The 12,601-nt window shown below is 34.2% G+C and overlaps 1 pseudogene; it reads left to right on the plus strand.

Moving 5' to 3' along the window:
• The first annotated feature begins 10,136 nt into the window (after positions 1–10,136).
• LOC149530312 (DNAJ protein JJJ1 homolog) lies at positions 10,137–11,953 on the plus strand (annotated as a pseudogene).
• The last annotated feature ends 648 nt before the right edge of the window (positions 11,954–12,601 follow it).

Below are 12,601 nucleotides of genomic sequence, written 5' to 3' on the forward strand. Positions count from 1 at the left end.
ATTGTTTGTGAGGAATTGCGTGCATCAGTTCAATTCGATGAAAGTTTAGACAAGATTTCCTTGATAATTGGAATTTACATTTTATAAATTCATCTAAATATGAAGGATGATCCTAATCATCTTCTACCGAGGATGATGGGTTGGAAAGTTACAACTCCAAATTGTCAGAAATAATGACCACAGATGAGAGGATTACAAAATTGAAACCAAATCGACTCTTAATTTTCTTTACCTACAGACTTCAATAGATCATATCACCCACCAAAAAAAAGCAATCATAGAAAGTGAGAAATAATTGAATCTTGAATTTCCTTACCTATAGACTTTAGCACATCGTAAGCCTCTACAATAAGTTGCATGTCACCATACTTGATCCCATTGTGTACCATCTTGTCAAAATTACTAGATCCACCCTTTCCAATATAGGTAACACAAGGGCCACTATCCACATGCATAGTGATCTTAACAATTATAGCCTAAATATACTTGTAAGCCTTATATGACCCTCCAGCCATAAGAGAAGGGCCATTCTTGGCACCCTCTTCACCCCATGAAACCCCCATGCCCAAATAAAGAAGCCCCCTCTTCTTTGCCTCCTTGTACCTTCTCTCTATGTTTTCATACCATTCATTCCCACCCTCCACAATACAATCCTCTTCTTCCATGTGGGCAGCCAGAGTCTCAATTGATTTGTCCACAGGGGGCCCGATCCTTTTCAATGTAAAATTAGATGAACCCATCTGAATAAAGATTTAAAAAAATTACTTTGTAGCAGTGAGTTCAAAGTAGAGAACCGATTTGCAAACCTTGCCCTGTGGATGAAAAGGGGTTAAAAAATGACTCAATGATGAATATTCCCAATAAATTGCATTCTAGAGGATAAAAATTGCACTAAATTTGATGCATTTCTCGGTTAAACATACCACACCAAAAGTGGAAGAATTAAAATTCACATTACTAAGGTGTCTTAGCTCCTGAGCTTTTCTGATAACCTTCTTGTCTTTTGCAAGGCCAAATTTTCTTCCCAGCCCATCCATGTCCATGTTTCTCTGCAATGTATGGTTGGGAAATGAATTTTACCCTTCTTTCACCACTCCAACCAAAGGACTCTCTACAGCCCATGAGCCCATCCTCCAAATGGATCAACTACAGTTCCACTCACAACCCACACGAATCAACCTGCATAATTTTAAAAAAAAATTTAAACATAACAAGCCCGTGTTGGTCAAAATTTTGACCAACACGGGCATGGATTTAAAAAAAAAAACATTTTTCTTTGCCTATTTCAACTAATTTGACCCCATTTTAATAGATGGTCAAAAATTTTGGTCTAAAAATGGGGTCAAATGTACTAGTGTGAGATCCAAGACCACTACATCTGTTATAGATTTGTTTCTACATGATAATAAACCCAAGTCCATACTTGCTAGGAGATATCAAAGCAGATTCTTGTTCTTCTTTTGCATTCTCAATATAGATAGATGTATTCTCATAAACACATTCTTTATGTAGGCCACCATCACTAATGAAATTGATAGAATTGGAATTTTGTGTACTAATCATAAAATTTTGTGCTTGCAATAGTTGTGATTTACCATAAGATTGGGGAGTAAGTGGTGACTCCTTAATGTGGAATACTTGAGACATAAAGTATTCTCCATGTCCTTTGTCCCCAATCTTCATCTTTACCTTGGCCTTATTGAGGAGTATATTAACATCCACATATTTAGAGGAATATGTGGGTTGTACTTCATTATTTGTTAGGACTTGGTATGTAGTAGCATCTTTCATATTAGCACAAAAGTAGAAAGGATCTGGATCACCAGGAATGGTAACCTCCATATTGTTTTAGGAAAACTTTAGATGGTGATGATATGTAGAAGGCACCACTTGCATCATATGGATCCAAGGGTGTCCTGGTATCATGTTGCAATTCATTTCGATATCTAGGACATGGAACAATGTATTCTCAATAGCTAGAAAACCTCTTATGGGTAATATGATGATGCCCTTGGAGAAGTGTTTTCCATCATCATAGACCTTTATTGTGGTTCTATGAGAGGGATCTAAATCTTCATGAGAGTAACCCAAAGGCCTAATAGCTTTAATGGTACATATGTTCAATCCCACTCCTTCATCTATCAAGACATGTCTGACCTTGGCATTATGGATAAAGAATTTGAGATGAAGGGAGTCATTGTGGTTGGGTTTTTCCTTAGGAATATCTTAAGGGGAAAAGGTGATATGTTGTGATGAGGATAGGTTCCCAACCATGGCCTAAAACTGGGCAACATCAATGTTATCAGGGACTACCAACTCATTAAGGGCTTGATCCAAGATCTTTTGATTATGGGGGGACACATGCAGTAGATCAAAGATGGATATTTTTGCTGAGGTCTTTCCAAGTTGGTCAACAAGGTTATAATAAAATGAAGTAGGAGCATTACATCTACTAGGGGGTGTAGGTCTAGTAGAGGCATTAGGTCTAGAAGGAGCTCTAGGTAGGGTGATCTTGGTATGACATGTAGTGAGAGTGTAATGAGGATCCTTAGCTTTTAAGGTGAATGTGGATATGTAGGAGTATGACCCATTGAAGTAGTTGATGGTGTAGTCATATCCAATGTGTGTAATTCACATTATCTTGATAGTTTGAGTTTGAACTAGAGTCCTTTTCTTTGTCATGGTTACCCAAAGGATCTTTAAAAATAGTGTGATTAGAGCTGGATGCTAGTAGTGATGGATCAAATTTGATCACACCATCATCAATAAGGTCTTGTATTGCATGTTTTAGCTAGAAACATGATGAGGTCTTATGTAATTTGGTGTGGTGGTAATCATAATTTTTTTTGTCCCACCATTCTGCTTTAGTTAATGGTTCGTCTTTGATTGGGGTTAATTATAGGAAGTTATTACTGAGTAATTATTGAAGTGCAATCTCAAGAGGTATCCCTAAGGGTGTGAATTTTTGATCTTTGGTTCTAGGATGTCTCTAAGGTCTATCTTATGTGGAAGTCTCAATTTTCTATCATTGGGGTGGTATTTGACTAAGAGTTTGTGAAGTTGTAGGGTTTACACCTTTCAAAGTCGATTAGATTGTGTTGCATTGATTGTTCATGTATCATAATGTCATCATTGGTTACATTTTTGTTTTTGGAGAAAAGTTTTTCCTTGCATTAGATGAGTTGGTGTTTGTGTTTTCTTGGTTTTCATCAACTTGGAAATGGTGCTTGGACTTTTGATCTTGAGTTCATAGATTAAGTTAGGGACTATATTTTCAATGCACATATTAACTTGTTGTTCTTTAGGAATGTTCACTGAGCATTAACTAACCAAGTTTCTCCAACATAATAAGAATATGATGAATGGATCTCCCATCTTTTATTTAGTTGAGCATAAATAAAAAATGGCCACCTTGTTTGTAATGTTGAAGGCAAAGTGGTAGATGAATTTGTCTGCTAATTCTAACCAAGATTTTATGTTACTAGGAAGTTTGGCATGTCATTCAAGTGAGGGACCACCTAGAGAACAATGGAGTAGTCTCATGAGATAGGTGGGTTCATCATTAAGTTCAGTACAAGAGGTACAAAATTCCTTGATGTGATCAATGAGGTTTCCTTTTCCTTGGTATTTTTAAATCTTGAAGCCTCAAAATGTTTTCAAAATGGAGGCATATACAAAATTTTATCAAATGGATTAGGACCTAAGTCCCTTTCTATTTATAGAGCCTATTTCTTCTAGACTCCCAATTCCTTGACTTATTTAGCAACTTGTTTGAATTCTTGTAATAACTCTTCATTAGGGTTTTGAATGATAGTCCTCTCTTTGAGTCTTTTTCATCTATGAGCAAATCATTTGCTATGGTGAGAACTATGTCTTCTTGGTTTTGACATTTATATGTTTGAAGAGTTGGGTGATGTGTCACTAGGTGGTGGAGGTATGTTAGTACCTCAAAGAAAAAAGGGTCCTTGTTGTGGTATATGTTGGGGTACTTATTGTGGTATTTGTTATGGTATTGATCACAATGATTGTACCATAGGTTGTTGTTGCATCATTTGTTGTGGTCATTGTTGTACCATTTGTTGTGATGCCTCTATTGGTTACATATGAGACCATGTATGTGATTATATCTGTAGAGGTATCTGTTGAGGTTGTCATGGCATATGTTGTCATTGTAGCAAGTGCTGTTGATAGGAAATTTGTTGCTCTAGGTGTCTTTTGTATTCCAACTATTGTTTTATTTACTCTTATTGTTTATTAAACATGGCTTTTTGTTGTTGAAATTGTTTCTGGTACATTGTGTTCAAGTCAAGTGGATTTGATTTGGGTTTTGTGTTAGGGATGTTGGATCCTTGCACCACTTGAGGTTATTTTTGTGGTTGATATTATTGTTGAGATGTTGTATGCATGTTAACTAGATTTTATCTTGATTGTGCATTAGAAATGTTAAGTCCTTGTACCATTTTAGGTTGTTGTTGTCTTTGATGTTGGTTATGTCGTTGAGGATTGAACACCATGTTTGGGTTGTTGGTTTGACACTTTTGTGTGTTAGATGTTTCTCCTTAGGAAATCATATTAATTTGGAAATGAGATGTGTTCCTTTTGGGAATGGGTGAAATGTTGGTAAGGCTCTTCCTTTGTATGTCAATAGGGGTTTTTGCAATGGATTCCCATGGTGTTCTCATAGGAGGTTCCATAACATTTGATGCCATAACATTTGGTAAAGTTAGTAGGAAGGGTGCACTTTATTGATTCTCCTCCAAAGGAGGTATGTTTGGCATCCATAGAGTACAAGTACCCTTAGGCACATCTTGTTGTTGCGTTATTTGATTGAGATAAATTCTTAGTTTTCTCTTGGGACACTTAGGAAGAGTATTATTTCTATTGATAGATGGAGGTTCATCAAAAAAGGGATTTATGTTGATGTGTTCAAAAGTACTTTGGAGGATTTCAAAGGTTGAGTCTTGGTGACATCTTCTAGGTGTCATTTGTGTGTTTGAAAATTCAAAAGGTTTTTTTCCCTTTTCCAAGTCCAAATTAATCATGGGTTGTATGTTTTTGAGTGTTTGGTTATTTTGATATTTGGACTTAGGTCCCTCCAAGTTTGGTTTAAATTTGACAATTTCTTGGGTTGACAACAGTTTAAAGTTTTTGCAAAAACTCTTTTCTTGGCAAGCCTTAGCCATTTATTCATCAATGATGCCATAATATGTATTAGATTCATCACTTAGGTGTACAATACCTTGTTGTATGTTTGATATGTTGGGGTTAAATATACTTGTGTTGGGTTTGTTCATCCTCAGGTGTGGATGGTACACTTCCACCTCTGGGTGGTATTATTACAAATATGGTTTCAAAGTTAGGGCTCCATTGAACCACTCCATGTGTAGGATAAGTTCTTGAAGGAAACCTCATAGTAGATGTGTTTCTTAGGGTTGATTGCACCATTTTTTGATTGTTATGGTTTTGTGGGTACATGCTTAATGGGTCCACAAGTAAAGTTTGTAATGCTTCAATTTGGTCCTTGTCAATGTTTGTTGAAGTTTCTTTCTCTTCTTTGGTCTTGGATGAGGTTTTTGTTGTGTTTGTACCTTAGAAAACAAGGGATATAGTTCTTTAGGTCTCTAACTTGATTGTGTCCTTGTAAGTGCTTGCATGATACCAAAGGATGTAGATGTAATAGAGAAAGAGCTAAATGGACTCTCTGCCTCCCAAGTACACACCTAAACTACCAACTGCACTCCAAAAATACCAAGTACACCCTTGGTGCACTTAGGGACTTGAGGGTAAGTAGTTGGTTAGTAGAAGGTATGCAGTTGGTACAAAGAGGTGTTAAGGTGACTAATATGTAGAATGTGAATGATTTGAGTGTTTTCTAGGGTTTAGTGATGAAATGCAAGGTAAAAGGATGAAATTTAGGATTTTAGAACTTGTAATAAAATCCCTAATTATCAAGTGTTCTCTAAAACTACCAACTACACATTGAAACTACCAACTGCACACTGAAACTACCAACTATGCACCTGATGTATGCAGTTGGTAAAATAGGGCAAAATGTGGAAATCTGGAAGTGGGTATGCAAGATACGAGTTTTTTTGGATTTTTAAGTGTTTAGGTGTATTATTAAACCTAAGTGCCTAATGAACTAGGGTCTTGATATGCAAGGTACAAATGTCCTAAGGGAAGAATGCAAATGCAAATGTGAGTGATGCTTTGGAATTTGACTAAAGGAGATGAAAATGACTCTATGGTATGTAAAAGGAAGATTAGGGTTAGATCTTGGACTTGATAATGATGTTAGAGGTGGATGCATAAAATTTGGATTATAAACAAGATGGTATGCTATGGTTGATAATGACATTTAGGATATGCAACATGAGGATATGGGATCAAGGAGACAAGTTGATTAATGGAGAAGATGATAGGGTTTGATATTGCAAATGATGCTAGGATTTTGAACAATGCAAGATGAAGGGGATATGCCACTAGGTTAAGTAAAAATGATATTTTATGAATACTAGAAATATGATAATGTATATGAAAAGGGTGTATGCAAGGTTTTGAACTTAGGATCAAATCTTCGGAAAGTATTTTGTCTAAGAGTTTAACCTTTTGAAGATGGACTTTAGATCTTGACCAAAAAGAAATAAAAGATAAAAAGATCAAGTTGATAAAGATGAAAAGGTCAAATCCATGAAGACATGGATTGAGTTTGACCAAAGAAAAAAGATAAAAATGAAAAAAGGACTAGTCAAGATCCATCATCCATCAACACCAGGAGATACTCTATGACTCATACTTTGTTCTAATTTTTTTGACTAAGTTCAAAGGTTTTGTGTTCAAAATGAGATTTAGGGTGATCAAAAATTATGGTTATGATAATAAGATATAAAATATGAAAAGTTCCTAATATGAAAAATGAAGTTTGGGGTGCAAGATAATGATTTCGGTCATGTGTAGAATGAGGACCTAGAGGCTTCTGAATGTAGTTTTAGGGTCCTCGAATGTAGTTTGGAGGCCCAAAATGGTTATGTAGGTAACCAAGTGTGCTCTAATAGTAACAAGTTCACTATAAAAACACAAATATTCCTATGGTGCACTTGGGGCTAGTTTGAGCATAGTTGATAGTTTCATGGCATAGTTGGGAGACTGGGTTGAAGGTATGCTAAACTAGAACTAGGGGATTATCAGATTGATATGCCAAAGAGCTAGGCTGTTGGCACAAGATTTAGGTTGATCCAAAATTATGGTTATGCTGATCTGATATACAATATGCAAAGGTCCTAAGATGAAAAATGAATTCTGGGGTGCAAGATGATGTTTTCAGTCATGTGTAGAATGAGGACCTACAAAGGCTTTTGAATGTAGTTTTAGGGTCCCAAAATGCAGTTTGGAGGCCCAAAATGGTCATGTAGGTAACCAAGTGTTCTCTAATAGTACCAAGTCCACTCTAAAAACACCAAATATTCCTATGGTGCACTTGGGGCTAGTTTGAGCATAGTTGATAGTTTCATGGCATAGTTGGGAGATTGGATTGAAGGTATGGTAAACTAGATCTAGGGAATTGTCAGATTGATATGCCAAAGAGTTAGGTTGTTGGCAATGATGTTGGGATCAGATTAAAGATGTAGACTAAGGGCTATGACTTAGGTAATGAATCCTAAAGTGAAGACAATGAAGGTCAGGACATGCAAAATGCAGTTTAGGGCATGCTAAGAAAGGGGGACCTATCTAGGCACCTAATGACACTTCTAAAGTCCCAAAATGCTATCTAGAAGTCTAAAATGGGTTCTTAGACTACCAAGTACACTTATATAGAGCTAACTATGTCCATGGTATACTTGGGGCTAGTTAGAGTGTAGTTGGTATTTTTTAGAGTGCAGTTGATAAGCTAGATTGAAATTAGATTGATTTTTGGTTTTGTGGTTTCCGAATTGATGTTCTAGAGGGCCAAATGGAAGAGGACTCTGATAATACTATGATGAAGGTGAAAATTTATTGTTAGGACACATGAATTGAGGGATAAAGTGTGAAAGATAAAGGTTGGGCATTCAAGGATGTAAGATGGAAGATGCAAGATGCATATTAAGGGCTGAAATGCAAGGACTAAGGGATGCAAAGTAAAGCCTAAGGAATGTCCTATGAATGATAAGTGATGCAAATTGAGGACTAAGAAGATGTAATATAAGGCCTAGTGAATACAAGAATTAGGCTCAAACTACAGTGAATGCATGTATATGCTATGCAATAGTGGAATCTAAGTCATGCCAAGCACTTCTAGGGTTGCAAGTTGCCATGTTTTCCAAGTTTCAAATGTTTTTGACAAAGTTTCCAATATTTTGACAAGAGGTATAACATTTTGAAAATTTGTATTGGTTTGAAAAAGTTTGAATAGTATCCAAGGTGTAAATTTGCAAGTTGCTTTACACTAGTAGAATTTTGGCAAATAAATGACTACATGCCTAGAACTTTTAGTCACAAGACTAAAATTGTTAGTCACATGACTAAAAGTAATCAAATTTTAGTAATGTTTTATTATTTATAAGTATAAGTAACTAAATAAATGACTACTTTAGTCATCGGGTAAAAGTAAAAGGTTAGATAAAGATACATGACTAAATAAATGATCAAATAAAAGATTGAATAACTGGTCACTAATAATTAGTCACTAAAAACAATGACTAAATGAATGATCGATGAATTTTTATCACATTAATACATTATTTATTTTTCATGGTCATAATTTTGTAAATAAAAAAAAATTAGTTATTGAAATTTATTAAACAAATAATTATTAGTTAGTTTTTTCCTAGATTTTGAGTACATTTTCTAGGCTAAGGATGAGATTTTCTTTCTTCCTCTTTTAGATCTGCTCATGTTGCCTTATACATTTTAAAATAATATTGATACAAATTATTTAATGATATAAATGGGCCATTTTTTTGCAAAAAGATGAAATTTTCTATTAGAACAATATAACTCTTAACTGAAATTGAAATACAAATGAAATTTTAGTTATACACTAAAAGTTTTAGGTGTGAGTTTTTTAGTTATAAAAGAACATTTAATCTCACTTCAAAATTTGAAATGTATAAGACAAAATGAGCATATTATATTAGACATGAAGGAGGAAGAGAGAAAATGTTATATTTGGCTTTAAAAATACACTAAAAATGTAAAAAAACTCCCTTCATACAAAATAAACTTAAAACAAAAGTACATGAAACTTCCTATTTACATATACAAAAACAACTAATAACTAATTATTGTTATTTACAAAATTATGACCATGCAAAATATGTCTGATTATATTATTATATTATATTGCTATTATTATATTTAAAATAATGAATTAATAATATTAATATAATATATTTAATATTTAACTTACGTAAATATCAAGTGAAACTCATCTCTTCTCATCTTTCCTAGAATATGTATTTCAAATATATCAAATTGTTATAGAATATGCCATTTATTAATTGAATTACAATCTTTGATATATTATATATTTTTATTGAATAATATTATCAATATATAGGCATCAAGGCCTCCATTAATGATTCTTTACCATCTAATTCAAATAGAAATCATTATCATATTGGAAAGAATTGGTATAGATGATATCCCATGATATTAGGTGAAGTAAAGTGCATAGTCTCATATTTCTCATCAATCTTCCATACAAATAATTTAACTCTTACATTTCATTCTCTCTACTCCAATATGCCATTCTATTAATTGAACTCATACACAACATAAACATATATACAAATTTACAAAGATTTTACTTAATTTACTTTCCAAATCTCTTTAACATACCCATTATAACCTAAAATATCATTAATTGTCTGATTTATATTCATTCTTCTAATATAAATATCTTAAACACCTCTTTTTATAAAGTCTAAGGAATATTAATTGGAAACTATAAAAGGAAATATTAAATTAAACTAATTATATTCGTTATTATTCAATGATTATTTGTAAGACACTTACCCCCCCTTTGAATGATTTATGAGAAAACTTGCCCTCTTCTATGTTTTGTAATTTGGGCACTATGTATTGTGAATGATTGGAGCAAAATTTTAACGTGGCTGCCATATACAACCCCTTCTTTCCCTTTCTCATGCGAGCTGATGGCATTGGGTGCTCCTCAAAGATGTATGCATGAAATCCTTGGAATAGAGCGCAACTTCTCTTCAGAGGAAATGTGGATGATGTATAAGAAACTTGTGCTAACACTCCACCTAGACACCACAAGGGAGATGAAGCTATGATGGTAATGTTTTAGTAATTGTAATGCATGTAGGAAGTGATGTCTGATCTGTGAGAGTGGTCTTGATACAATTACCACCAATCCCAAATCCTTTTCTCCTCATCATCCTTGCAATCTGACTCTAATACAAGCTTCTCTAGTTTTGATATCAATCTCTGACCCTATTTTAGGACTTGTTCTTACTGAAGATTTGTGGATATTAGTAAGGGTTTATTTAGGGTTCATGGAGAGTTGTTTAACATTTTTTTCTAGAAAGATATTGCACTTGTGCATGCAATGGGGGCGTGTGTAGTACCTGAGATTCCTCCCATGGGAAATCTTGATAATCCTTATGTTCAATTCTCTATTTTTTATAATTATAGGCTAGGGTTTTTCACTGTAAATGACTACTCTTGGGTTGATGAAAATAGGGCTTCTGAAGGGCCAAACTATAAGGTCACACAGATCATGGAATAAGAAAACAAGAAACTTAGGAAGAAGGCCAAGAGGGAGTATAACGAAACTGTGTGCGAGCTTGTTCTATTTGTGAAGAAGAGGGACAATTAGGTTCTTGATAGACAAGTTTAGAAGAAGAAAGAGTAGGATGAGAAGCATGTATTGGCCATCCTTCGGTGGAAGTAGTTGGAGAAGGATAGTTTAGACAAGGTTGTGACATATCAAGATAAAGAGTGGACTACCATTGTTGAGATGAATAATGAGACTGATGAAGAGGAATGGGGTGATGATAAGAAGGCCTCTAATAATCAATAATTATAATGCATTGTATATAGTAAGAGATTTAAGTTCCACAAGCAGTGGAATAATCATGACAAATGAAAAAAGAACAAGGATAGACTTGTGGAATTGAGGTACTCTTTTGTGGAGGAAGATAATTTGGTTGATGAAATTGGGGTTATGGTAAAAGTCATTGCCCTTGGTCCAGAAACTAGCTCTAACAGTCAAACTAAGCAAGAATTTAGTGCCAAGGCATAAGTAGATGAGCTTCGAATCAAAATGGATAACTTAGAGGTGGTCATGCATAATTCAAGGGATTTTGAAGAAGATGACCAAAGTAACACTATGGAGTGTAGACCCTCTTTTGGTAGTGAACATAATGTTGATCTACATTATGCTAGTGATGTGTCAAGCTACCACAACTTTTTCAAGGAGGAAAATGCAAATGGTAGTGTTGTAAAGGATGAAATAGATACTTATCAAATATATGATGAAGATGGTATTCTAACAATAATGCTAAAAATCCATAGGAACAAATAGAAATCCAATAAGGCGCATTTATGTCTTGTATAGATAGAAAAGCATGAGAGAATTTGTAATTATAGAAACTGAGGTTAGACAACCAGCTAGATTTGAACTAAGAAGTTCAAATTTTTCTCAAAGAGATACTAAATGATGGAACTGAAAAATTATTTGGGAGGTTCTCCAATGCAACCTCAACAACAAGGATAAAAATAGACTACAAAACAAAAGAAGAAATAGGTTGTAGTTAGCACAAAGCATCTTATAACTGGTACCACAAATAGTGTAGAGTCAAAGTCAGAGGATAAGGAGCAAATATACTTAAAGTGGGTAAGAGGATCAATCCTAAAAGTTCTGCACAATAGTTTGCTGAACATAAATCTGCTACATCAAGCACATCAGATAAGGAAGGAATTTCAAAGGGAAAGAAAGGAAAGGTAAAAATTTCTCAATTCTTCCTACCTTTCTTCAGAAAATTAATAATTTATTTTAGATACACAAGTTTTTGTAAGTATTTTGATTATGTCTTCTTTACCTTTCATAATGTTTTATGGTAATTAGATATGAAGAACTTGCATGATTATTTTAGATAATGGTGAAGTTGGTATTGGGTCTATGCTTTGTGCATGTTATGCATCTTTGAGTAGATGGAAAAACTAAGGGGTCTCTGCTTTGTGCATGTTATGCATCTTTGAGTAGATGGAAAAACTAAGTATTCCCTATATTTCATATCTGAAGGACATGTTTATTGTATCTTCAACATAAGTCTATATTCTGCACTAGAACAGTTATAAGCTTAATGAACTTTTGTTTGATAGTTTTGAAGAGGGACAGGTCAAAATAGTTTGTCAGTTTCTATTACATTCTTAATTGTTGGAAAGGAAATTGACGTGTTCAAGAGGGTAATCTTGATTGTTCAAAAGAAAATTGTAATCTCATACCACCAAGGTAAAAAAATTAGAGCCCTTAAAATTTTAATTGTAATCTTTGATTTTTCAATGAGGATAAACCCTTCAATGTTGCCTCAAGTTTTTGGATCAACCCCATCACACTTGTCTAGCTTCTCCGTAAACAGCTGCGTGTTCCCAT

This window comes from Cupressus sempervirens, chromosome 11 (genome assembly GCF_028749045.1).
Source record: "Cupressus sempervirens isolate cs-2001-9-10 chromosome 11, ASM2874904v1, whole genome shotgun sequence".
NCBI classification, from domain to species: Eukaryota; Viridiplantae; Streptophyta; class Pinopsida; order Cupressales; family Cupressaceae; genus Cupressus; species Cupressus sempervirens.